Source organism: Stegostoma tigrinum, unplaced genomic scaffold, assembly GCF_030684315.1.
Source record: "Stegostoma tigrinum isolate sSteTig4 unplaced genomic scaffold, sSteTig4.hap1 scaffold_156, whole genome shotgun sequence".
NCBI classification, from domain to species: Eukaryota; Metazoa; Chordata; class Chondrichthyes; order Orectolobiformes; family Stegostomatidae; genus Stegostoma; species Stegostoma tigrinum.
The window spans coordinates 394831-420791 of NW_026728097.1; the positions used below are offsets into that span (position 1 = coordinate 394831).

General features: G+C 43.9%; 2 long non-coding RNA genes across 2 annotated transcripts; one reads left to right on the plus strand and one right to left on the minus strand.

Moving 5' to 3' along the window:
• Positions 1-7657: 7657 nt before the first annotated feature.
• Positions 7658-13194, plus strand: LOC132207774 (uncharacterized). The gene is made up of 2 exons (XR_009443802.1): positions 7658-8297; positions 9567-13194. It is a non-coding gene; the product is annotated as an uncharacterized LOC132207774 (long non-coding RNA).
• On the minus strand, positions 11435-17207 carry LOC132207773 (uncharacterized). Its single transcript, XR_009443801.1, has 2 exons — positions 17118-17207; positions 11435-13636 (listed from the first exon to the last, which is right to left on the minus strand). It is a non-coding gene; the product is annotated as an uncharacterized LOC132207773 (long non-coding RNA).
• Between the last annotated feature and the right edge of the window lie 8754 nt (positions 17208-25961).

Sequence of the window (25961 nt, forward strand, 5' to 3'; positions counted from 1 at the left end):
ATGCGGGTGCCCATGGCCACCCCCTTGGTCTGTAGAAAGTGGGAGGAGTCAAAAGAGAAGTTGTTGAGGGTGAGGACGAGTTCGGCTAGGCGGATGAGGGTGTCGGTGGAGGGGGACTGGTCGGGCCTGCGGGACAGGAAGAAGTGGAGAGCCTTGAGGCCATCTGCATGCGGAATGCAGGTGTATAGGGACTGGACGGAGAGAGCCAGGGAGAGTATTTCAGATTGTGAATTAACTGTAATGTCAGATTCTGGGGCCACAGGAAATAATTAAAATGAGCCAGCATCACAGAAGGGAAAAAAAATCAGATTATCTGGCTGCTGGTACACTGCTGCATGTGGGATCTTGCTGTGTATTAATTGTCCCAGTGCCATTGTTACAGGCTGTGACTGTTTTAATCAGGTAACCCACCATTTCAAAGCTTTACAAAGGGACTGGCATGGAAACTCAACTCATCACCCAATATGTTTGTGTTCAGATGTTGCCGAGAGATTGTCCGTGTGACAGAGAGGAAATCCCAGGATCTTGCTGCACTATCTCTGCTATGCCTTGCAACTCATGCTGTCTCTTTTTTTTCTCCAAAGGGGAAGCGTTTGGGGCCCATAAGGCATAGAACAAGGGCTTTCTCCAAAGGGGACATCATCTGAGGCTTATTGGACAGGCTGCACCCCGGGGTTTGAAGCCTGGGGTTAAAGTAATTGGGGCCTTGGGATTTGACATAAACATGTGTCAGGACTCCCCAAGGAGGAAATTAAAACTGTAAATGGGAAATCTCACAAAAGACTTGTTCTGATGTCAGAGTAATAATGTGAGAATGTGAAGTCGACATTGGGAGTGAGAGACAGACTTGCAACAGGGAGAGGGGCAGGAGAAAGGGGAGAGGGTGGGAGAAAGGGGAGAGATATTTGAGATTCTTAAGTATCCGTCATGGTAGTGCCTGGGGATACAGAAAACATTTTCCGTTTAACCAGTATTCCATCACAAAGATTGAGTTTATCTTGTTCTTGACACATTGCTGGCAGTGGGAGCTTGCTGTGCCTCATTGGCTGGCAGCAATGCGACTGTCTCGATAATCTCCTCCTTTTAACCTTGCCTCATTGGTCTGGGATTGAAATTTCCCTAAGTTTTCACCAATTCAATCAGAGCCTGGCATTGATAAGGGATGACTTGTGTGAATCAGAGACATCAAACCCTAGCCTCTTGCTGTGCGATTTCTTCAACAATGTCCTTCCTTTCCAGTTCCAGTAAATTTCCCCCTCTTGCTCTATCCATTTCTTTTGAAACCACAATGGGACAAGAAATCCTTTCCACGGACCCAGGTTTTCTCCACAGTGAGGACGGGTGGGGTTCAGGCATTGGCCAGAGGCCTGTTCAACAGGCTGCACACCGCGGGGCCCATGTGAGTTGTATTTGTTTATTAACTCAAGATTTGAATTCCTCTGGTGTACCCTGGTTTTCTTTTAAGAGCCTCCAGGTAACTTTTAAAACCTTTTGAATCCTGGGGTTAAAGAAAGAAGCCTGGGATTTGACACAAACATGTTAATTCTCCTCCAAGTGAGTGTCTGACAGACAGGATTCCCCACGGAGGAAATTAAAACCATAAATGTGAAACTCTCTCCTAAGACTCATTCTCACTTCAGAGTAATGTGTGATGTGTGGAGGCCAGGATGAAAAAAAATTGATAACCACATAACTAAAACATTATTTGGCCATTTTACTTCAATGCCCTGAGTATCTGCAAGGGCATCTCTGTCTTTCTCTCCATGTCTCCTCTCCTGAACCCCCTCCAGCTTCCTCTCATTGTCTTTTTTTTCAAACAAACAGAAACAGTGGGGGAGTTAGAAATAATTTGCAATAGAAAGTTTTTTTTTAGCAAAAAAACACAGATGTATACAAGAAGGGTGTGTGGAAGGGAGCGAGGTAATGGGGCAAGATATATTTTTGTATCTGTGCTGGGAAAGGGAGACAGGATCTGGGGGAGGAGGCATGTTGTTGGGGAGAGAACTGGGGTCTCCAATATCTCTTCACTGCCCAGCTCCAATCACTTTGTTCCAGAAAGTGCCATCCACCAAATTACATCTTGGGATGGAGGGGGTGTTTTTTGTCCCAAAGAAACTGATAGCCTCTTCCCTGAATGGAAATTGTGATTTCAACACATTTTGGAGCAGGAATCAATGACCTGCAGCATTACTGGCACAGAATGCTGGGAAACAGAGCCCCAGTTTAGAAAAACAGAATATCCTCAAATATCAATGTCACAGACTTTTTAAAAGATAAAGATTACAATGCTCAAGATTAAATCTGGGAGAGCGAGAGAAAAAGATCAGGGGAGGGAAGTGAGAGAGGAACAAAGACAGAACGATAAAAGAGTTAGAAGGGAGAGAGAGAACGGCACACAAAGAGGTGGGAAAGAGAGAGAGTGAGAGAGAGATATCAGAGGGGCAGGGGAGACGCAGAGAGAAAGAAAGAAATATGTTGAACTTCATAAATGGCAAGATTGGTCCCTCTTTGTCAGCCTGGAGCCAGAATTGAGCCCTTACCCAGCATCAGTGAGACACACAATCTGTCTGCAGTCACACTGCTGCTTGTGGGATCTTGCTGTGTGTCAAATTACCTGCAGTGTGGCCTACATTGCAACAAGATGCCCAGTGTCCAAATGTTGTTTACAGAGCCTTTGCTATTACATTTTCTTTGTCTCTCTGTCTCACTCCGTCCATCTCCTTCTCCACGCACCTTCCTCAGGCTGGGGTCTTCCTCCCTTTCTCTCTGACCATATTCTGGCTCTTTCTTTCTCTCTTACTTTATCTCTTCCCCCTTTCCCTCTCTCCATTGCCATTCCTCAGTTTAGGCCTTCCCCACTCCCACCACTCTGTCCAGACCGTCCCACCATTTTAGACAGTCAATGCCGCAGTGTGACAGGTCAGGGTTACTAAATGGCAGGGGTGACAACATTTCAGACACAGAGGTATAATTCAGAGACAGTGTTGGGGGGAAAGGGAGATGGAGACAGAGTGAAAAAGCTTAGAAAGGCGGGGATGGGAGTGAGTTCGGAGGGCAGTGGGAGTGGGGAGGTGGGGATGTATAGGAGGCGGGGAATAGATACAAGGGCTGGGGGAGGTGGGGGTGGGGTTTCCAGTCATTGAATATTTAAAATGCAGAGAAAATTGTTCACAACACCTGAGTAAGATGGCAGCCTGAGATAGACAGAATGAGACAGAGACAAGTCGGAGAGATACACAGACATGAGGGGAGGGGGATGACTGTCTCAGCCTTTGCAGCCTCTGGTTTCGAACTGTGTTTGTGATGTGTTTCTACTGGAATGCAGTGAGACTGTGTTGGGATCTTGCTGTGTGGTTGCTCGTTCATTCCAATTTTAGCCACTTCTGGGTGTTGTGTATGGGGATGGGGAGAGGGGAGGGCGGGGGGGGGGGGGGGGGGCAGATCAGGAATCCTAACCCTATGTGAAGCTTTGTGAGTCATATCTGTGTTTCAGATGGGGCCATGAGGCAGCAAGCAAAACATGGAAGGTACAGGCACCACTTGAATGAAGTGTATTGGCGAGCTGAAGGCAATAGGGGAGGGGAGGGGAGGGGTGAGCTGGATACTCCTGTCCATCCATCAAACTGCTTTCTCTTCTGCATTTCATCTTGGAATATCTGGGAGAAACTGTGCTGGGACATATTGTCATTTTAGTGGAGAGTTTGGGGTAGGATGGGGATGCCAGGATGTGGGAAAGGAAGAGTAGGATCCCACGACCTCCCCCAACTATCCCATGGCCCAATCCCACCTCTTGGCCCGTCTTGGCCTGTCTGCGAGGTTTGGGGGTGAATGGAGGGAACTGTTCCCATTGACTGGGACCTTATTCTGATATGTGGGAGGGGTGGGGGTGAGGGAGTGGGGGTCACTGCAGGCTCCGGGACAGGGGAAGGGCTCAGCGTTACAAGGGTGTAGAAACGGCAGGGTATGACATCCCACCCCCACTCTCTCTATGCCAGTGTTCAGAACGAGTTTAACCTTCTCCATCAACGTGTGGCCATTTTCACATTTTGCTCTTCGTGGGACCCTGCACAGCGAGGAGTGTGGGGGTGGGGTTGGGGTGAAGATGGGAGTGTTGGGGGGAAAAGGAATACAGCTGAACCAGGTAGAGGTGGGCATGTTTAGGGGGGCTAGGTACAAGATCTAGGGAGGTGGTGGTGAGTGGTTAACTCCCGTGTTCAGTCCGAGCCAGCTCCAAGTTGAAATGGGGGAGTGTAATATTTGCTGGCAGGCTCAGTGGGGGAGAGGCATGCTTTCACATTGCAGCCCGTGGAGGGGGTGGGCCGGGCTCCGACAAGGTGTTGAGGGAATCCCTCAGCGGTCCCACACACAGCTGCCGGCGGGATCTTACTGTGCACCACTGCAGCCTGTAGGTCACCCTCACATGTGATGCAATGCTGTCCACAGGGCCCTGGCCTGAGTCTGCTGATAGCCTGATAGTGAGTGTCGTGAGAGGGTGTGTTGTCCCTCTATCACCCCCACTACCTCAGCCGAGACCCACCCCACCTCCCATCACCCCCTCAACCTCCAAAATGTGACATTGACATTGCAAATACCCACGAGACACAGCGGGGAGATGGGAACACATGGCAAACGTGAGGCAGGAGAGGGCATTTCTATTGAAACATCGAGGAAATGGGGGGAGTGAGGGACATTGATCATTCTCGAGCAGGAGAAAGTCAACAGAGATGGATCCATGGATAGGGGCAGAGACAGAGACAGGGAGGGAGAGAGACAGGCGACTGGACACTTTGGAAGGTTCATCGTTAATATTTCATGTAGAAACAGCACCAATCCCAGGTGGAACGGGCATGGGGTTTGTGCCTGGTTAATGGGAGTGGCCAGAGGGGAGCATTGGTCATTTCTTCGTGTTTTTTTACCACATCGCCAGAGTGTCAGAGAACAAGCTGTGGGGGGGGACAGGTTAAACACTGAGTGGGGAGATGGAGATGGACAGAGACACAGGCTCCGGGGAGTGACTCCCCACCACTGAGTTTCTGCCCAGCCTCTCAGGAAATAAACCCTGGGGGCAGTCAGAAAGCATCTGCCCCTTGATCTCAGTTGAAATCTCTTCAATTTCTCTGGGTTTAAAACCAGGGGAAAGTGCTGATAAAATGGGGAAATGTTGGAGGTCAGTCAGTGGCGGGATTGCCTTTGTTTCTGTTTATTTTTATTTCCATTTAATTTGCTCAATTTCTGTCTGTCTGTTTTTCTCTCTCTCTTCCCCCACATCCCCTCCCAAAAAAACAGGGCACCTCTGTCTCTCTCTCTGTCTTTCTGTGCTGGGGCAGGCGGGGAGATATCTGACACTGAAGCTTGCAGACAGAGTAAGGCACACAGATTCTGGGATTGGGGGTGTGGGATGTGTGAGGGGGTGTGAATCCCAGCCCTGGAGTAAATATCTCTCCTGCCCTTCCCCTCAAACAGAAACACTGGGACAGCCCTGAGGCAGTTTGAGACATCTTCCTGTTCCCCGCTCTCTGGGTTTAAAATCAGGAGCTGTGCTGATGTTTGGGTGGGGAGGGCGGGGTGGGGTGGGGTGAGGAGAGTGTGAGACTGTGGGTGTTCAGGCATGTTCAGCAGTGGGATCTTGCTGTGCTGGGTGGGGAATGTCTCAGATTGCTGAAGCAGCAAGCGGTGAGATTTTGCTGTGCTTTCGGTGCTTTTTAAAAATTTTAATCCATTTTCATTTCTCTCTGTCTTACTTCCACCCCCAAGGAGATTTTATTCAGGAGCTGAAACTCGGGATGATGCAGAGTCAGAGAGAAGCAAATCATTCTGCAGTGAGGAATCGTCAGACAGGAGCTGGGACCAGAGAGAGAGAGACCGAGAGAATTATAATCAACCATCTCGTGTCCTTGTCGTTCAATTCCACACTCACATGCTCATGGGGGAATGAATTATGGGGCTCAGGCAGTCTCTGGAGTTTGGACCACAAGGGCGTGAGACCTGGGCTGGCGCTTGGGGGAGACAAAGGGACAAAAATGGGGCTGCTGCACAGTCTGATCCCACAGATTTTACTGCCTTCCTCTGCCTTCATACTCCCAGCTTCTTGTCTCTCTCACAGCTTTCTATAAATCCCCATCTCCCCTCCATCCTTCAAATCTCCCCCTATCTACTGTACACAGGCTGTTAAAAGCAGAACAGAGTGGGGATGAATTCACAGGTTGATGCTAGGGTAATAGAATGGGGATGGGTTCAGAGGGCAGTGCTAGGGTAACAGAATGAAGATGGGTTCACAGGCCAAGGCAAGGAAAACAGAGTGGGAATGCATCACTAGATCATTGCTAAAGCAACAGTGTGGGGCGGTGTTCAAAGGCCATAGCTGGTAGAACAGAGGCGGGGTGCGAGGAGAACAGAGGATGCATTCACAGGCTGCTGCACAGGGACATACTAAGGAAGGGTTCTCTGGCCTATGCTAGCACAACAGAATGGGGATGGGCTCACCGGCCATTCCTAGGTATAATAGTGTGGGAATGAGTTAACAGGCCATTTTCTATGAGAACAGTTTCAGCATACGTTCACACATCGCTGTTAGGAGAACAGAGTGTGGGATGGGTTTATAGTCTATGGCTAGAGTAACATTGTTAGGATGGGTTCATAGGCCATTGCAAGGAGAACACAGTGGGAGTGGGTTAACAGATCATTGCGAGGGGAACAAGATTAAGATGGGCTCACAGGCCATTGCTAGAGGAACAGAATGGGGATGGGATCATAGACTATTGCTATAAAACTAAATTGGGATTGGGTTCCCAAGTCACTGCTAGGAGAACAGTGTGGAGATGGTTGAACAGTCTGGTGCTAAGGCAAAAGCGTGAGGATTGGTTCACAGGCTGGTGCAAGTGATACAGTATTGATGGTTTCACAGACTGTTTCTAGCAGAGCAGATTGGGAATGGGGTCACAGGCAGTTGTCAGTGCAGCAGAGTGGAGGTGGTTTCACAGGCCGTTGCTAGGGGAAGAGAGTAGGGATTGGCTGACAGGCTGTTACTAAGAGAACAGAGGCAGGATCAGTTCACACGTTGTTGCTACGAGAACATTTTGTGGATGTTCAACAGGTTGTTGCTTGGGGTACATTGGAGATGTGGTCACAGTCTTTTGCAATGAAATTGGGGATGGGTATGAGCCTGTTTCAAGGGGATCAGAGTGGGGATGGATTCATAGGCCTTTCCAAGGGCAACCGTCTAAGGATCTGCTCATAGGCCTTGACTCGGGCAAGACAGTGGCAATGGGCTCACAGATTGTTGCTGGGGGAACAGATTGGGAATGTTTCACATGCTGTAGCTACAAGAAAAGACTGGTCGTGTGTTAATAAGTTGTTGCAAGAAGAAGGGAATGCAGACGTGTTCACAGGTCATTGGTAGAACAGTGGAGATGTGTTGACAGGCCATTGCTAGCTTAACAGAATGGTGATGGGCTTACAGGCTTTTGCTCTTGGAGAAGAGTGCGGATGGTACACAGGGAGAGAAAAAGTGTAGAACCGACACAGAGAGAGATCAACAGACAGACCGAGAGGGAAACAGAGGGATGCACAGATTGATTTGTTGTCACATGTACTGAAATACAGTAAAATGTTTTGTTTATGAGTGGTCCAGATCAGATCGGAGCAAGGCAGAGTCAGCATGGTTTACAAAAAGGAAGTCACGCTTGAGGAAAACGTTCAATTAAAAAAAACACTAGCCCAATCACTGTAACTCCTGGGAAACTCGGGCTGCAAATCACAGCACTCGGTCCCCACTGAAATCAACTGATTCACAACACCCCGATTTTGCATCTCTTTTTGCTTCTGGCCCTGTCTCACCTTCACCTCCCTCAGCCCAGCCAGATCCAATGTCAATTAGTGTTCAATGCCAATGCAGGCCAATGGCAAATCCAATGTTTACCTGGAAAGCGAGCTGGAGGAACATAAGACACAAGGTGTTACAATGTGATGGGGTTGTCGATGACAGGTTAGAGAGGCACAAGGATCTCATCTTTATGCTCCCATGTACTAGTTAGATGAATATGCTCAGTGCACATTACCCCTTCTACATTCATCAGTCTTGTGCTTGTGTTTAAGTTTTGAAAATGGCTTTGAATGTGAGACAAGTGGAGCTGTAACAATCCCGTGGTATTCAGCAGCAAAAAAAACCAATCAGGCTTTTCCAAAATGGGTATCTTCTGAGATCGTGAGCCACATGGAAGAATGAGAACTGTCTCACTGGGGCTCGCCATGTCTACTTTCAAAGTCTGCTCGAAGTGATCAGAAACTTTGCTGAATTTGTAAGTTTATCGAGAGTAGTGCTGGAATACAGGGAAATTGCAAAGTTTAGTCATTTGTTAAACAGAAGTTGCAAGAATATATCCAACTGTTACAGACAAGCCAATTTACTTTGGTTGCTTGGAAACTTGTAGACGCAACGGTGAAGGCAAAATGAAGAGTTACATGGGCAAAGATCAGTCAATTCATGGGAAGTTGCCATATATTTCTCCAGGAGACATGATGTTAGTTAACTTGCTGTTAATGACCTACGTTTTCTTTTCAACGTGTGAAATATGGGGTTGATCAGAGGAATACAGTTCATGTTTGTCCAAGACTTCCAGAAAGTATGTGATTCAATGTTATTGAGCTGACCCGTGAGCTTATGTATTTGGGGAAAATAACTACAATAACAATACATGTACAAAATTGGCTGAGAGAAAGGAAATACAACAGTGGCTTTGGATATTTTTTGGGATAGTTGAATGAATCTATTGAAATTCCCTCGGTGGCAATGTTGAGACCCTTGTGTTTTCCAAATATATATTAATGCTCTAAACATAGGACTACAGGGAACAGGATCAATATTTGTGCATACGTTAGGATTTGGAAACAGAGAAAAATGTGAGCAGAATGGTACAAAGAAGAACAACACAGCAAAGGAACAGGTGCTTTGGGCCACCAAGACTGTGCTGATACATGATGCCTTTCGAAACTAAAAATCTTTTGTTTCTGTGCAATCCATATCACTCTATTCTCTGCCTATTCACCTATCTCTCATATCCACCTTTACCACCCCCTCTACTAGTGTATTCCAAGCACTTACAACCCACTGTCTAAACGCTTGCCTCTTACATCTCCTTTAAACATACACCCTTTTGCCTTAAACTTAGATCCCATAGTAATCGACATTTTCACCTGAGAAAATACTTCACTCTCCATTCAATCAATGCCTCTCGTAATTTTCTGGAAACTTGTGTAAAGTTAGTGGGGTGTGTGGATCAGAGGTGGATGAATTTCAATGTGGAGAAGTGTCAGGTCATACATTTTAATGGGATGAATGTACATCAGCAATATAAAATAAAGGGTACATCTCTAAAGGGGTTGCAAGGATAGAATGACCTGGGTATATATGTGCATAAGTAATTGAACATAGAAGGACAGATTAGAAGAGAACTTAATAGAATCTACAATATTATATTATTTAATTATTTATTAATTACATGGTTTATTAATTTACTTATTTTTTCTCAACGGCAATGACCTGGGTTTTGTTTCTCGGTTTCATTCAGGCACATTAGGATTGCAGCACGAGCAAGTGGCCAATTTCTGGTTGGGTGGATGGAGAAGCCTGATTCATTCATATGAAAACCTAGGATAGAAACTTATGGCCCTGAGGAGACGCTATCCTCAAATTGAGTGACTGCTGGCCACGCTGAGGGATATTGTACAGCAGGGAGAATAGTCAGTCATCCTGAGCTATGAAGAGGGGATGTTGTGAACATCTGTACTGGACTGATGGATGGATTTTTGAAACTCCTTTTATCAGAGCTCAGAGTGGCTGGTACACACAGCAAAACCCAAATCAATTGAAATGATTATCTCTTCTGAATGGCTCGCTCTGGCTGATGGAGATTGATTTTACAAACTAACTCATAGAATTTCCACGGAGTAACCTCAGTTACATCACCCGATTCCAAGGGATTTCCTTAATTTTGAAACTATTCTCTGACATGGAACTTTTGAAATCTTTCCAGCTACAGGTTCCAGCAGATTGTAATATTGTAATCAATAAGACTGTTTCAGGGCTAAATATTTTTTAATGAGTCATTAATAATTTAAGGATTTTATTGTTGTCCTGTGTTATTTGGGAGAGGTTCAATGTCTCTGCATCTGGAGTGACACCTTTGCTGTGGGATCTGAATCCATGTTCATCTATTGCTCTCTTTCACTGATGTTTGATGACTAGCATCGGAATGGTGGGCAGACGGCACACTCTGTGCTGTAAATCTGTATAACTCTGTCCATCTGTATGGTTTTATGACCCTTGCTTTCCTTGATCACCTCTCTGCCATTGTCGAACTTCCACTGCCTCCAATCCTGCATGTATTTTAGATTCTGTTTCAGGCTATACATTTACTGTGTCTTCTCCCACTGCCCATCCCCTCACTATGTGCGACTGGCTTACCAGCATGATGTTCCCACATTATCTTTCACAGGAATTGTTTCTTAAGTGCAACAGTTCACCTGTTTTCCACTTCGGAGACAATATTAACAATCACATTCTGCAGCATTCCTCACCTCCACCTAAAGGTTGGGAGATTTTGGCAAACAGCATTTTCTTTTGTCTCTTCACAATAGATAACGCATTAGCCACAGCCAACCAGTTTGTGCTTACAGTGCTCAAATATTAATAGTGCCCAATTAATATTAATAACACCTCCTTCAACTCAACCAGACAGGGGCCAGCCCTTCTTTAGTTGAGGTCTCCAGTGATGCTTTGAAAAATCAGAGTCAATCTGTCTGCGTGAAATTTAAACAAAGTTTGGTCATCATCTAACTGGTGCATTTTCCTTTGCAATGCCTTGACCAATCAGAGTCTATTATTCGCCCAGGTCAGTACAGTATAAAACGTTTGCTCCCTTTCCATTGGTGCTTATTGTGAATGAACCGAAGTGTGCAAGACAAAAAGCTTTGATGAAACTTGCCTTTTTTGCATACAGTTGGACATTATTGAACTGTTGTACATTGTTGTGGCTCGGCCTCTCTCACAATGCCACCACACAAGGCCTTATAGATGATTATGGAGGAACAATGTGTATTGTGGTTGATTAATTATTTCAATAAATAAAGAGAGGACAGAACTGTGAGCATCGGCCCCTTATAAAATGAGCTTTGTAAAGGGTAACATTGAGGAGCTAGGAAAGGGCAGGAGAGTTAAACAAATACTTTTCAACAATATTCACATTAGGGCATTCTTGCAACTTTAAAATACACAAATATAGTCAAGCAGCAAAAAGGGGAGGAAATAACCATAACAGGAGAAAACATACTGTGGTCAATGAAGTATTTCAAAAGATAAAAAGAGAAGAGAGCTGTGAACATCGGCCCCTTAGAGAATGAGATTTGTCAGTGATAATGAGGAGCCAGGAAAGAGCAGGGGAGTTAAACAAATAATTTTAATCAATCTTCACAGTAGGGAACACTTACAACATTACAAAAAAATTAAGTAGTTCAGCAGCACAAAAGGGGAGGAAAGAACCATAATATTGATCAGAAGAGAAAAAGTATTTGTGAAAATAATAACCATTGACAAAGAAAATAGTGGTCGGCCGTTTGGTCATTCAAACCTGCTCCAACATTTAACACGATCATGGCTGATCATCCATCTGTTCCTGCTTTCTCTCCATACTCTGATCCCTTTCACCCCAAGGATTATATCCAAATCCTTCTTAAATACATTCAATGTTTTGGCTTCAGGTGCTTTCTGTGGCAGATAATTCCAGAGGTGAGGAAATTTCTTCTTATCTCAGTCCTAAATAGCTTGTCGATGACAGGTTAAAGAGACACTAGGATCCCATCTTTATGCTCCCATGTATGCCCATATCCTAAAAGTCATGGTTCTGGACACCCTGTTTATTGAGAACAGCCTTCCTCTGTTTATCCTGTGTAGCCCTGTCAGAATTCTTTTGTTTCTATGAAAGACCACTCTTCTGAACTCGAGTGAATATAGTCCTAACTGATCCAGTCTTTCTTCACATGTCAGTCCTGTCATCCCAGGAATCATTCTGGTCAACCTTCATTGTACTCCCTTCACAGCCAAAGCATTCTTCCACAAGAATAATGAGACCAAAATTGCACACAAGAATCCAGCTATGGGCTCACTGAGACCTGTGGAATCACAGAAGGACGTTCCTGCTCCTGAATCTGAATCCTCTCGTTAAGAAGGCCAAAAGAAACTAACTTGTGCTTGGGACATTTGAAAACAAAGTGTAAGTTTTGTGTTAAATACAAAGCTAATTTATTTGCCTTTTACTCAGAAAATAAAAACCTATATTTTCAGGAAAGTCAATTTAACATCAGTAGAAACAGACAACAATGAAATGTGTTCATTACCGAACATAATTAATAGCAAAATGCAACCACTGTGGTTATTTGTGAATTCACTCATGTTTTTTTTGGGGGGGGGGGCAGCAGGGGGGGTTGTCGGGTGTTTGAGTGAATCCCTTCCCACATTCAATGCAGGCGAACGACCTCCCTCCAGTCTGAACATCACTGGCATACAATGAGGTGAAATGATCACCTGAACCCAGTTTGAAAGTGAAAGCACTGGAACGGTCTCTCACCTGTGTCAACACATTGATGGATCATCAATTGTTGAGGACTTTTAAAGCATTTTCTGCAATCTGAACATTCAAAGTTATTTCAATAATGTGAGCAAGTTCATGGAGGCTAATTGTTCAGAATCTTTATACCATTTCCCACATTCTCTGGTCAGAATGAACTTGCTCGTGTTTCAGCAGGTACAATGATCTGACGAATCTCTTCCTGCACATGAAGCAAGTGAACGGTATCTCCCCTGTGTGGATGCATTGGTGTACAGCGAGGTTACATATTCATCTGTACCCAGTCCCATCATGAGAGTATCTTATTGGGCTCTCAACAGTGTGAACATGTTGATGGGACATCAGTTCTCCAGAACATTTACAGCATTTCCTGCAGTCTGAACATTGAAAAAGGTCTCTCATTAGAATGAACTTTCTGGTGTTTCACCAGGTCAGATGAGTGAATGAAACACTTCCTACATATGGAATAGATGAACGGTCTCTCCCCAGTGTGAATGTGCTGGTGTATTGGGAGTTTAGATGATCGCTTGAACCGAGTCGCACAGTGAGAGCACCTGAATGGTTTCTCACTAATGTGAGATATTAGTTCTCTCGAACTTTTCTCGCAATTCCTAGAGTGTGGATATTTTAAAGGTCTCTCCCCAGTGTGAACGTACCGGTGAGTCAGCAGATGGGATGAGTGAGTGAATCCTTTCGCACACTCAGAGGAGATGAACTGCCTCTCTCTTATATGAACTTGCTGGTGTGTCAGCAGACTGGATGATCAAATGAATCCCTTTCCACAGTCAGGGCTGGTGAACGGTCTCTCTCCAGTGTGACCACACTGATGACTTTCCAGGGAAGATGGATATTTGAATTCCTTCTCACAGTCCTCACGTTTCCATGGTTTCTCAGTGTGAACACTGGTTTTGGCTTCCATGATCAAAGCCTGATGATATTCAAGACATGATGAATTCAACATTTCGTTAGAATCTGCAGCGAGATTTGAGTTCACTGACTGCAAATGCTCCAACTTCCTGTAAAATGAATAACAGACAGTAAGAAGAAAATATGACCCACAGGGAAAAAGGCAGAACTTTAAAACTGGACTGAATACATCTGATCATTTGTGCAATAGACAGTGGACAATGCGACCATGAAAGCTCTTGGATTGTTATAACAATAGAACTGGTTCAGTATTGAGCTTCAGTGAAAGGAACTGGCTGCCAAATCTGGGGCTGCATAAAGGTGTTCTTTGTGGGAAAACTGAGAAATAGGGAGAGCATTAATGGAGATGGGCTTCATATGGGCAGCACGGTGGATCGGTCGTTAGCACTGCAGCCTCACAGCACCAGGGACCTGGGTTCGATTCCAGCCTTGAGCGACTGAGTTTGCACATTCTCCCTCTGTCTGTGTCGGTTTCCTCCCACAGTCAAAAGATGTGCAGGCTCGGTGGATTGGCCATGCTAAACTGCCCATAGTGTTCAGGGGGGTGTCGGTTATTGGGGGATGGGTCTGGATCTGGGTGGGATGCTTCAAGGGGCGGTGTGGACTTGTTGGACCGAAGGACCTGTTTCCACACTGTAGGTAATCTAATTCATCTGCCAGTAATTCTAACAACCTCCCAAACTCACCAGACAGAAACACAAGATCAGGTGGTGCATGGAAAAACCATCACTTCCAGGACTCTGAGCAGCAGATTCAGACTGGAAAAGATTATTGACTTGCTCAATATGTCAGAATGCATTTTATTAAAAATTAAACCTGCTGAAAAAATAGGGATTCTGACAGTCAGAGTTTATTTTAGCCTCTAGTTCAGTTAGAATGTAATACTTTGCCAATGATTTTCTGTATCATATAACCTACTCTGCAAATAACATCTTTCTTCAGGCTATTTTCAAGTTTTTGCAAGAAGAAAATAAATGATGAATCATTTGTACCTTACACATTTTAATTACTGTCCTCACTGCTTATGACGGGGACTGTACCACATAGTGAATAGAAAATACAGATTGGGCTATTATTCTGCAGAAAAAAAATCCATTCCGTTTGCAAGCTGCGCCATGACTTTCATTTTAGCTTCCCAACCCAGACAAAATCCTCTGTTAAGAACAAAGAACAACATAGCACAGGAACCAGCCCTTTAGCACTCCAAGCCTGTGCCTGCACATTCTAACCCTCCATGCTAAAAATGCCTTGATTCACAGGATCCGCATTCCTCTCTTCCCTTCCTGTTCATGTATTCAGCCAGGTGCTTCTTGACTGCTGCTGCTGCGTCTGCTTCCATTGCCTCCTGTGGCAACACATTTCAGGAACTCAGCAACCTTTGTGTGAAAAGCTTGCCTTGCTTATCTCTTTCACACATTCCCCCTGCAGCTTGAACTTGTGTCCTCTAGTAATTTATCCCTCTGCCCTGGGGGGAAAAAAGTCTCATACATTCCGCTCTATCCATGCCATTCACGATCTTATAAACTTCTCTCAGGCCACCCTCTCAACCTGCTGCGTCCCAGTGTAAACAAACCAAGTCTTTCCAACCTTTCTTCAATGCTGAACTCCCCCATAACCATGCAACATCCTGGGAAACCTATTCTATACCCTCTCCAAAGCATCCACATCCACATGTGGTGTCCAGAACTGAATGCAATATTCTAAGTGTGGCCTAACTAGAGTTCTACAAAGCAGCAGCATAACTTGCCTGTCCATATCGCCATTGCACCTTCCAATGAAGGCAGTCATCCCAAAGGCCTTTTATACTAAATTATCTACCTGCACCATCACTTTCAGTAGCCTGTGGACCTGCACACCCAGATCCTTCTGCATATCAATGTTCCTAAGAGTTCTGCCATTTACTCTATAATTTAAACCTGTACCTGACTTTCCAAATTACATCCCCTCATATCTGTCCAGATTAAACTACATGTCATCTTTCTGCCCATAACTCCAATTTATCTATACTCTGCTGTATCATCTGACAATCCTTCTCACTATCTGCAACTCTACCAACCTTTGTATTGTCCGCAAACTTATTGATTAGACCAGCCACGTGTTCTTCCAAGTTATTTATATAGACCAGAAACAGCAGAGGTCCCAGCACTGATTCCTGTGGAACACCACTAATCAAAACCCTCCATTCTGAAAAGTATCTTTCCACTGCTACACCCTGTCTTCGATGTAGCTATCTCTCCAGCTCATGTGACATCATCCTTTGTACCAGTTTGCCCTGATAGACTACTGCGCCATTCTAATGAAGCTCGCACGACTTGAACGCACAGCAGCTTTCTTTCAATTTGGCACTTTCCAATCTTCCAGATTGAATGTGGAATTCTGCAGTCCCTGAACCATCAAACAGTTATAAGGATCTGGAAAACTTGACCTGGAAATATGCTGGTACTGATGTCATGTTCAGTCTGTTACTGCTCGTCGTCAATTCCCCACTCAGTGGAAATAGTTTCTCTGTAACTCCGCTAACAGTCACTAATCATATTCCCAAGACTTTGATCAAAAATATTTCTTATTAATCAATTTCCAGGGATACCTCTCACAGAATGAAGTGATGTGTTTTAGCAGAAGGGATAGGTAGAGGCAATAACACAACACTAAAGAGTGTGCAGATTCTGAGGGATTCACATGCACAGATATTTGAAAGTAATAAATAGATTAATTCATCAAAGCAAATTTGATGTTAATTGATTTCAAAAAAATACTGAATCAGCATTTGAGAGAAAAATGCAAAGGTGCAGGGATAAAACAAGGGAATAGGACTGACTGGATTGCTCCAGACATTTGGCATGGGCTAAATGGTTTGCACTTTTTGATTTTTTTTAATATGGGCCTTCTTGTATTCCAAACCTACAGATTCAGTTATCAATCAGGTGAATCTGTGCTACATCCACTCCATAGTTGTTAGACCGTTCCTGACAGCAAGTCCGAGAACTAAAAACAGCTAATCAACTGTAATCTAACCACAGATAGTGTATCTCATTTTCTGATATCTCAAATCTTTTCCCACTGGCGCGCACACACACACACACATACATACATACATACCTGAAAGCTACCACATTCAGATGCTGATAACATTCAGATACTCATCAATCGAGTTACTCTTTCACTCTTTCTGAGGTTCAAGTCGGCCAAATTCCTCTGCTGACATTGATCTGTAAGAGTGTAAAATCCATCACGATCAATCCAGGACAGAGATTCAGAACAGAAAAAGAAAAGCATTTCTCTTGGTTTGAAGTTGCTGTTCGTAAATCCTGCTCGCCTTCCCCTCGCCCCGTTCCCAACAAGTAAAGGACATGCGCACTCTCCGCTTCCAGTTGGCCCCGGATAAAGATGGCGGGCTCACACGGCTCAGAAAACATTCGCGGCGCCCAGCCCTGCCTCGGCTAACAAAGGAATTCAGCAATTCCAATCTATTCGTGACAAAACCGGGATCGGTATTTTTCAATTCAGTGACGGTAGCTACTGTCAGATTTTATAAAGCCTCTCCGCCCACTTCGTGGAATACTCACTCACTCGATTTCTAATTTTCACCTTTCAAATCCTTACCGCGCCTGCTCCTCATCCGATTCCTCCGGCTCTCCTTTGCCTCCGGTACTGCGCATGTTTGAAACGCTTCAGATTGCGCGCGCACCAGTGGGCGTATACATTCAGAGATAATGGGGACTGCAGATGCTGGTGAATCCGAGATAACTCGTGTGGGTCTGAAATATTAGCTCTTGTGCTCCTCAGATGCTTCTTGGCCTGCTGTGTTCATCCAGCTCCACACTTTGTCATCTGGGCAAATGCATTCCCACCCAGAATGCTGGGAAAAACACGCTGCCATTGAGCAGCAATATTGATACAACGAAGATATGAAGGAATATGCCAGGACGAAAGATACAGGAATTCATTGATACAAGTGCATGGTCCCTGTCTGTCCTGGTTCTAATAAACAGCAGAACAAAGAGATATGAACACACACTCAACGGATAAAGTGAACAAAATATACACCTTTCCTGTGTAGAATATTTGAATTTCGCCGCAAGAAGAATTCATTTATTGGTGATAAAATCATTTCAAATTTCAAAGCTGAACGATGTCAGGTAGGAAAACTAAATAAATCCGTTCTCACACTGAAGTGTGAAGAGTCTTCCTGTGCGGTGACTGTGCTGATACGTCAGTAGTTTAAGATGTTCAGGCAAGCGTGAAATGTTACACACGAGCTTCAGAAGAGACTGAGATGTCAATCACTTCCTGTAATGAGTTTCATTGTCTCAGCACTCTTTGAATAAACAAAAGCAGACTCAATCAACTCGAAATATTCAGCAACAGTTGAAAGAGAAATGCACTTTATATTACATGACTTCTCTGCATCAGTCCACAGAAAGGGAAAATTAACTCTTTTTCTCAAGCCAGGGACTTATCATCAAGACTGAATATTTCCAATATCTTCTTGTTTTATACTCAGTCAAAGAACTGATTTCTGAATTGTACAATCAATTCATTTGTGACTCGTATCTTTTTTTTGTGTCCACACATTAGTGGAAACATCTTCCGTGTTTAATCTGTCCGTCAGGCTTAGCACAGGAGTTAGATGACAGCTCCAAGAACAAATCAAATCAGCACGGCTATCCTTTGTTTTAAGATGTTACTTTTCTTTTCTCTGCAAAGAGAAAGAGCGTCCAGAAATGATGCTTGCCTTGTGGGGAGAGAAGATTTCGGAGACACAGTAAAGGAATACAAGTCCAAAGAACTGGACACTATCGTGGCTTGGGCGAACAAGTGACAGGTATCATTTGCTACATATAAATGGCAAGCAATGACATTCTCAAATAAGACAAAATATAATCACATTTCTTTGACATTCAATGGCATTACCGTCACTAAATGCCCCACTGTTAACATGCAGGTGGATCCCATTTACCAGAAACTCAACTAGACTTACCAGTTATACACAGTGAATACAAGTGTGAGTCAAAACCGATGAAATACTGCTGTGAGTAACTCACCTGCTGACTTCCCAAAGCCTGTCCATCTTCCATAAAAGTGAAATGGAATAACTTCCCACTGGATGGGTGTAACTGCGTTAAGACTGAAGAAGCTTGAGACCATCCAAGACAATGCAAACCACATCACTGGCACTACACCCATAAACATCCACCCCCTCCACCACCAACCTTCAGTTACACCAATGGGTTTTGGGTCAGCTGATACACAGGAAAACCAATGACCACCATTCCCCCTGCTGATCGCTCAGTATCCTGACTTGGAAATGTATCGCAATTCTTTCACAGTTGCTGTGTCAAAATTCTGGAATTCCCTCCCAAACAACATAGTGGGGCGAATTATAAAACTAAGACTGCTGCAGTTCAAGAAGCCAGCTCACCACCACTCCCTCAAGGACAATGAGGGATGGGCAATAAATGCTGGCTAGCTACCAACATTCACATCCCACAAACAAATTAACAAAAAAACATTGGTGGGCTGCTATCTAAGATGAAGGAGGTAGTTTTTTTATATGAATGCTAAATATATTGATGGTCAACAAGAGAGTCAAAAGGTTATTATGATAAATAGCTTGTGGAGTTGAAGCTACACTCAGTTCAGACATGATTTTATTTAATGACCAAGCAGGCGAGAGTGGCTAAATGGCACATATCTGCTCCTAGTGCTGACATGTACATGTATAGTCATATTGAAGCTATTCACAGACATTCGGGTGTAAGCTCAAAAGATCAAAATTTAAGTAAAAGCTGAGACATTTGACTGAATGAAATGAGACGTCTGTTATCTGCTTGGGATGCTTTTCCTAAATGGGTCCCTGTTAAGCAAGTGTGGTGTCAGGAAGAGACCGTGAAAACAAGAGCTGGAGATCAATTTATTTTGAAAGGGAGAGAAAAAAGGAATGCACTTCCCGGCATTCTCCAGGTGATGGTGTTTCTCCTCATCTCAGTCCTAAAATATTTACCCCATATCCTTAAACTGTAGCCCCTTGTTCTGTAATTCCCCACCATTGGAACATCCTTCCTGCATCTAACTTGTCCAGTCCTGTTTGGAATTTGGAGATTTCAATGTGATCCCCTCATTCTTCTATACTCCGTTGAATACAATTTTAACTGACTCAATCTCTCTTCATACGTTATTCCTACCATCCCAGGAGTCAAGTTGGTAAACACGTGCTGAACGCCGTCGAAAGGAAGAACACTTTTTTTCAGATAGGCATGCCAAAACTGTACACAATATAACAGGTGTGGACTTACTTAGGCCCTGTGTAACTGCAGCAAAGCATTCTTGTTCCTTTATTTGGATCCTCACTCTGTGAAGGCCAACAGATAATTTGTTTCCTTACTGCCTGCTGCACTTGTGCACTTACTGTCAGCAACTGGTGCGCAAGGATCCTCTGGTCTCATTGACACTCCCATGTGCCATTCAAACGATAATCTGCCTTGTTTTTTTTATTGCTACAAGATGGATAAGCTTACATTTATCCAAATATAACGTAACCAATATTAATTTTCACTTACAAAGCTTCTCCAAATCACACTGCAACATGCATGCACCCAGCTTTGTGCCATCTAAAAAGTTTGAAAAATTATATTTAGTTTCCTCATCTAAATCAGCAACGCACATTGTGAACAGCTGGGGTTCAAGAACAGATCCCTGTTATACCCCACGAGTTACTGTCTGACATTGTGAACAGCTGGGGTTCAAGAACAGGCCCCTGTTATACCCCACTAGTTACTGTCTGACATTGTGAACAGCTGGGGTTCAAGAACAGACCCCTGTTATACCCCACTAGTTACTGTCTGACATTGTGAACAGCTGGGGTTCAAGAACAGACCCCTGTTATACCCCACTAGTTACTGTCTGACATTGTGAACAGCTGGGGTTCAAGAACAGACCCCTGTTATACCCCACTAGTTACTGTCTGACATTGTGAACAGCTGGGGTTCAAGAACAGACCCCTGTTATACCCCACGAGTTACTGTCTGACATTGTGAACAGCTGGGGTTCAAGAACAGACCCCTGTTATACCCCACTAGTTACTGTCTGACATTGTGAACAGCTGGGGTTCAAGAACAGACCCCTGTTATACCCCACTAGTTACTGTCTGCCATTGGGCAAAAGACACATTTACTTTGAATCCACGTTGACTACGTGCTGACCAGTTTCATAACCAACTCATTACACTCACCCCAATCCCCTGCATTTCAACCGTACACATTAATCTCTAATCGCTTCTTCAAAGGTCTTCATAAAACCTAAGAAACACATCTACTGGGTCACCATGATCAACTCCACTTGTGACATCCTGAAAGGCAGTCATCAGATTTGTCAAGAATGATTTGCCTTTTGCAAATCTATGGAGACTGTTTGCTTCTGTTATTGTATTCTGCGTACTGTGCTCCAAAATTCTTGGCAATGGAATCGTGCATCTTCCATAAGATTTATCTCAAACTCACTGGTCCATAATTAAAGGGTTTTTCTCTTCCCTTTTAAATCTTATGATTACAGTAACTACCCTGTCGTCTGGAGGGACTGTCAAAGTGTCAAAGAAATTGTGGAAGAGAGCCAGCAATGCATCCATTATTTTGAAGACCCCTTCTTTCAGTCAACTGGGAATGTATGAGCTTTTGATCCCATCAATTTGTCTAAAATCATTTCTTGTGCCATTATAAATTCCCCCGTTTCTGACTGGAATAGACCTATATTAGTTACAACCAATCCTTTCCCCTTTATATACACACAGAATGTTTCCAGTCAGTTGTTACATGCCTGCAAGTTTACTCTCATACTCAACTTCCCCTTTTTATTTAATCTCTTGGTCTTCCTTTGCTAACTTCTAGCCCGGTCCCAATTCTGAGATCTATTTGTTTGCTTGCCAATCTGAATGCCTTTTTTTGCATCTAACATTGACTTTAACTTGCCACTTACGCCATGGTTTGGCTGTTCTTTTTCCTTGTCCTCTTGCAGCATACAGGAATGACATTTTTTTGTCGTTCACTGATTCACTCTTTGAATGTTTGCCATTGTTGTATCACTATCATGTGAGAAACATTTCTCAATCCATTATACCCAACCTCATGAAGAATTCTGTTATTTTATGGTCATTCATCCCCAAATGGTCTTTCACAATGACATTGTCGATTATTCATTTCTCATTCCTTAAATACCCCAATCTAAATGTACTTTTCACTCGTTGGTTCCACAAACTATTCATCAAGAAAACCATCCTGTACACACTATACTAATTGCCCATCCATGGTATTGTGGCTATTTTTATTCACCATATCTGTGTGAAGAGTAACATCTCTCACAACGATAGATATTGTTTTACCACATGCATCTCTGATTTCCTGCTTAAAGCCATCTCAACATCATCACTACAGTTTGGTGCTCCATATAACACTCTTACTTCCTTGTTTCTCAATTATCCACACGTAGATTCTATCATGCATGAGTTAGTATCTTTCATCAATAATATGTGCATGTCCACTTTAAACAGTAATACAATTGCATCACCGTTCAGGAACTGGATTGCAATTACTCTGAACGAATTACACAACTTTGGAGACATCAACAAGGCATACTACCAAAAAAAAATTGAAGCCAGAGGGATCCAATACATCCCGATTCTATGGACACCCCAAGGTACACAAACCAGGGGTCCCTCTCAGACCCATTGTCCCACTATCAGGCACACCAACATATAGACTTGCCAATGAACTACAACAAATTGAAATACTTTGTGGGCAATGCTACCCACTCACATTCACTCATCCCAGGAATTCCTCAATATCATTAAGGACAGCAGGAGAGAAGATGATAAAGTAGGCAGGCACCCCAGAGACCGACAACCTCAATAAAGAAGCCAACATGAAACTACTAGATCTGTGCCTCACAACACACTTCACCGTCAATGACAACATATGCAAAAAAAACAATCAGGACTGATTGCAGAAGCAGTAATGCAAAGGTTAAAATGGACAGCACTCCCCATTGGTTCGAACTAATTGGCTGATTCCAGCTCGTTGCCAAAACATCAAAACAAGCCTAAGGTTTCCTATCACACAGTTAATTGATACACGTTTCCGTTTTAGAACTGGCTGTGCATCATCAGCTACATGCAGACACATTTTTTTCTCTCTCTGGATATATCCCTAAGCTAAGAAAAGCACTTTACCTCTTAATGAGGCCATGCACACTTGACCCATCCATTATTTTACAACAAATTCCAGATGCCTGCCTTCAAATTCACGATTTGAGTTGGTGAGCTTTCAGCTGTGATGAGTGGAAAAAAAAATCCACACTCTCTCCACTGTGGCTGCATTGGTGTTTTGACATTTTAGACGAATCTTCACAGACTCTTCCACACAGAGAGAAAACGTGTGCTTCTCCCCAGTATGAATGGTGTTTCTTCCTTCAGTGTTCAAAATCTTTTAACAATTTGGTTATGATAAAGACAGAGACTGTCAGATCTGGATATGGTTTCATCTGCATCTTAAATTGCAAACCAACCTTTCAAACAGAAAAGAAAAAGACAGGAGAAAACAGAAGAACACACACGGGTTGCGAAATTGAGAGAAATTAATCTGGCCATTTGTGAAACCAAGACTTGGGGAAAAAATTAAAATTTAAACTGTATGAGTACCATAAAAATCAGTCAGTATTTACAGAAAACTACAGAGGTGGGAGATTCGGAAGTCAACGAGCTTTCTCCCCAAAAATTTGATCCCTTTACTCCTCAGAACTAAGAACAAATGGAGAAACAAAATGCTGTAAATACTCAGTAGTTCTGGCAGCATCTGAAATTGTCCTTTTCCATCGATTAATAACCTCGAGCTTCAGTCTCAAGTTCTGTAGTTGCCTCCTTAAACATCTCCAACTCTCCCTCCTTTTCAAAATTGCCCTTCAAAAGCTGATACATGGAACAAAGTTCTTGATCATCAGCTTTATGTCTCTTGGTGGCAAATCCTGCGATATCATATGTCTGTGAAATTCCAGCGAGCATTTCGTTGTACTGAGATTGCTACATAAATGTCAATTTTGTTGGGTAACTTATACACCTATCAGTGTTCGTTCATCATTACGGTGTGAGAATTCTCAAAAGAATGTATATGGATGCTCATCGTTCACGTGGCCTGCTCTTACCTGCTCAACAGACTCCTGGTGATTGACCATATTCCCTGGTCTCTTGCTCCTTAAACTTGTCCACATTCAAGAATGGAATTTTATTTAAAAAATGAACTGGTGGAGCAAAATGGAGTTAGCAGTTCTTTTATTTTTAAAGATTTGTTACAATAACTGCAGAAGAAACATTGATAAAACATCACCCGTTTAAAATTCTATTACTCACAGTGACCACCTACAGGTACATTAGAAGGATGCAGGGAGAAAAGAGTTTAGAAACGCTTACCAACACAGCTCCAGTAAAAGAGCCATGAGAGGAGGAGGAAGAGGAGCAGGGAAGATGCCAACTCTTATATCACTCAAAACCTGTTCCTGGACCCACTTCAACCCCGCCCAGCTGACAGAGCCATTTATCAGCTGGCAACTTCCTGAAGCTTGACCCAGTCCTGTTCAGGAGTGGGTCAGACCAAGATGAGCCTCTGTAACCAGTTAGGTGGGACGGAGGAGTGGGGGGGAATCGGTGTTGGATGATCTCCTGCCCTGTTTCTTATCCCAAATTGACCCTCCCTCACCATCCCGATGGCCCTGTAAACACAGACTGTAGATACCTGATGGGCCTTGGTGTGCAGACTCAGTCTGGGCATTTCTGGTACAGAACAACAACAATTGTTCTGTACTCATTCTCTGGATTGTTCCCATTTCTCCATTCCCAGTGAGTTATACATTATGCTGTTGCTCCCGCCCCCGCTACTTATTCTGGCCGCTCTTCTCCATTTCTGTGGTAGTCATAGAAACTTCAAAACTAGCAGCAAGTACAGACCACTCGTCCCTTCATGCCTGTTCTGCTCACCAGTATGATTACGGCTGATTGTCCAGGTCAGGAACCCCATATCCTTCGATTCCTTTGGCCTTCAGAACTATACCTAACTCCTCCTGGAAAATAGTGAGTGTATTCGACTCAGCCATGTCCTGTTGCAAACAATTTCACGCACTCGGCATTTTCTGAGTTAAAAGAAAATCTTCTCACCTCAGTCCAAATGGTTTTCATCTGGTCCTTTTCTTTCTGTTTTTTTCACCGATTGTCTTTACTTTGCATTCGGGGTTGCTAACGGCCTAGTCACGGCCTTCATCTGGACACTTCTTTTATCTCTTTACTTCTGCACCATCATCCCCTCTGATTTTGCAACGTGAACCCTTTTGTCAGTCAATAATTCCTGCTCTTCACCCACTCATTCCTTTTGTTCACTGTCACCCTCCACTCCTTGCTCACTGGCCTGAACATTCACTCAGTTTCTGTTCCCACAGACGTGGCTGGATTCATGGTCCACATATCCAGAGCCACAAAAGGGACCCTTCGACCCATTGAGTCTGTCCCAATCAAAACACCAACAGACTAACTGCTGTAATCCCTTTTCCAGCACCTGACCCGCTTCCAATTCTTTGGCATTTCAGGTATATACCTGAATACTTCTTAAGTGTACTGAGGATTTCTGCACTTACCACACTTGCAGGCAATGAGTTCCAGATTCTCATTGCACTTCGGTGAAAAAAAGTCTCCCATTTTTGCTAAACTTTCAGTCCTTTACTTCAGTTCATGCCCCCAGTCATTGATGCCTCCAACAAGGGGAGCTATTCGTGCTGCCTCTTCTGTCTATGTCCCTCATCACTTTTACACATCTCAATTATGTCCCCTCTCACTTCTCTCTGCTCCAAAGAAACTAACCCCAAACTTTGTGGGCTGTGTGGTTCCCTGCTGATGGAGAGTGATTCGATTCTACCCTGCCAGACATTCTGGGGAGGAGGATCTGCCATTGCCAACAAATACTTCCTGCACACCCAAATCAACGCTGAGGTAGGCCATAGTCCCTCATTCGCTAGAGACCCCAAGTCTGCATCCTGTAAGTGGGAATGGGAGAAACGGCAAGAAAAATGGGGAACGAAATAAATCTAACACTTGCAGAGAACTGAAATCCATCAACCCGACCAATACAGGGCCAGACAGTTCAGAAACGCTCACCAATTCGAAATCCCAGGCTCAATATCCCCACAGGCCTGTCACTCACACCTGAATTCCTGCCCAGTTCAGAGCAAACCTCCATCTCACAGCTTCCAGATCCTTAATGCAGCCATGCCGAGGAGTGGGATAGTTCAAAGTGAGTACCTCAATACCTCACTGAGATCTTCTTTCACTGACCCAATCATATACTTTTTTTCCCGTTGCTCCCTTCCTAGTGATTCCAACCTCCT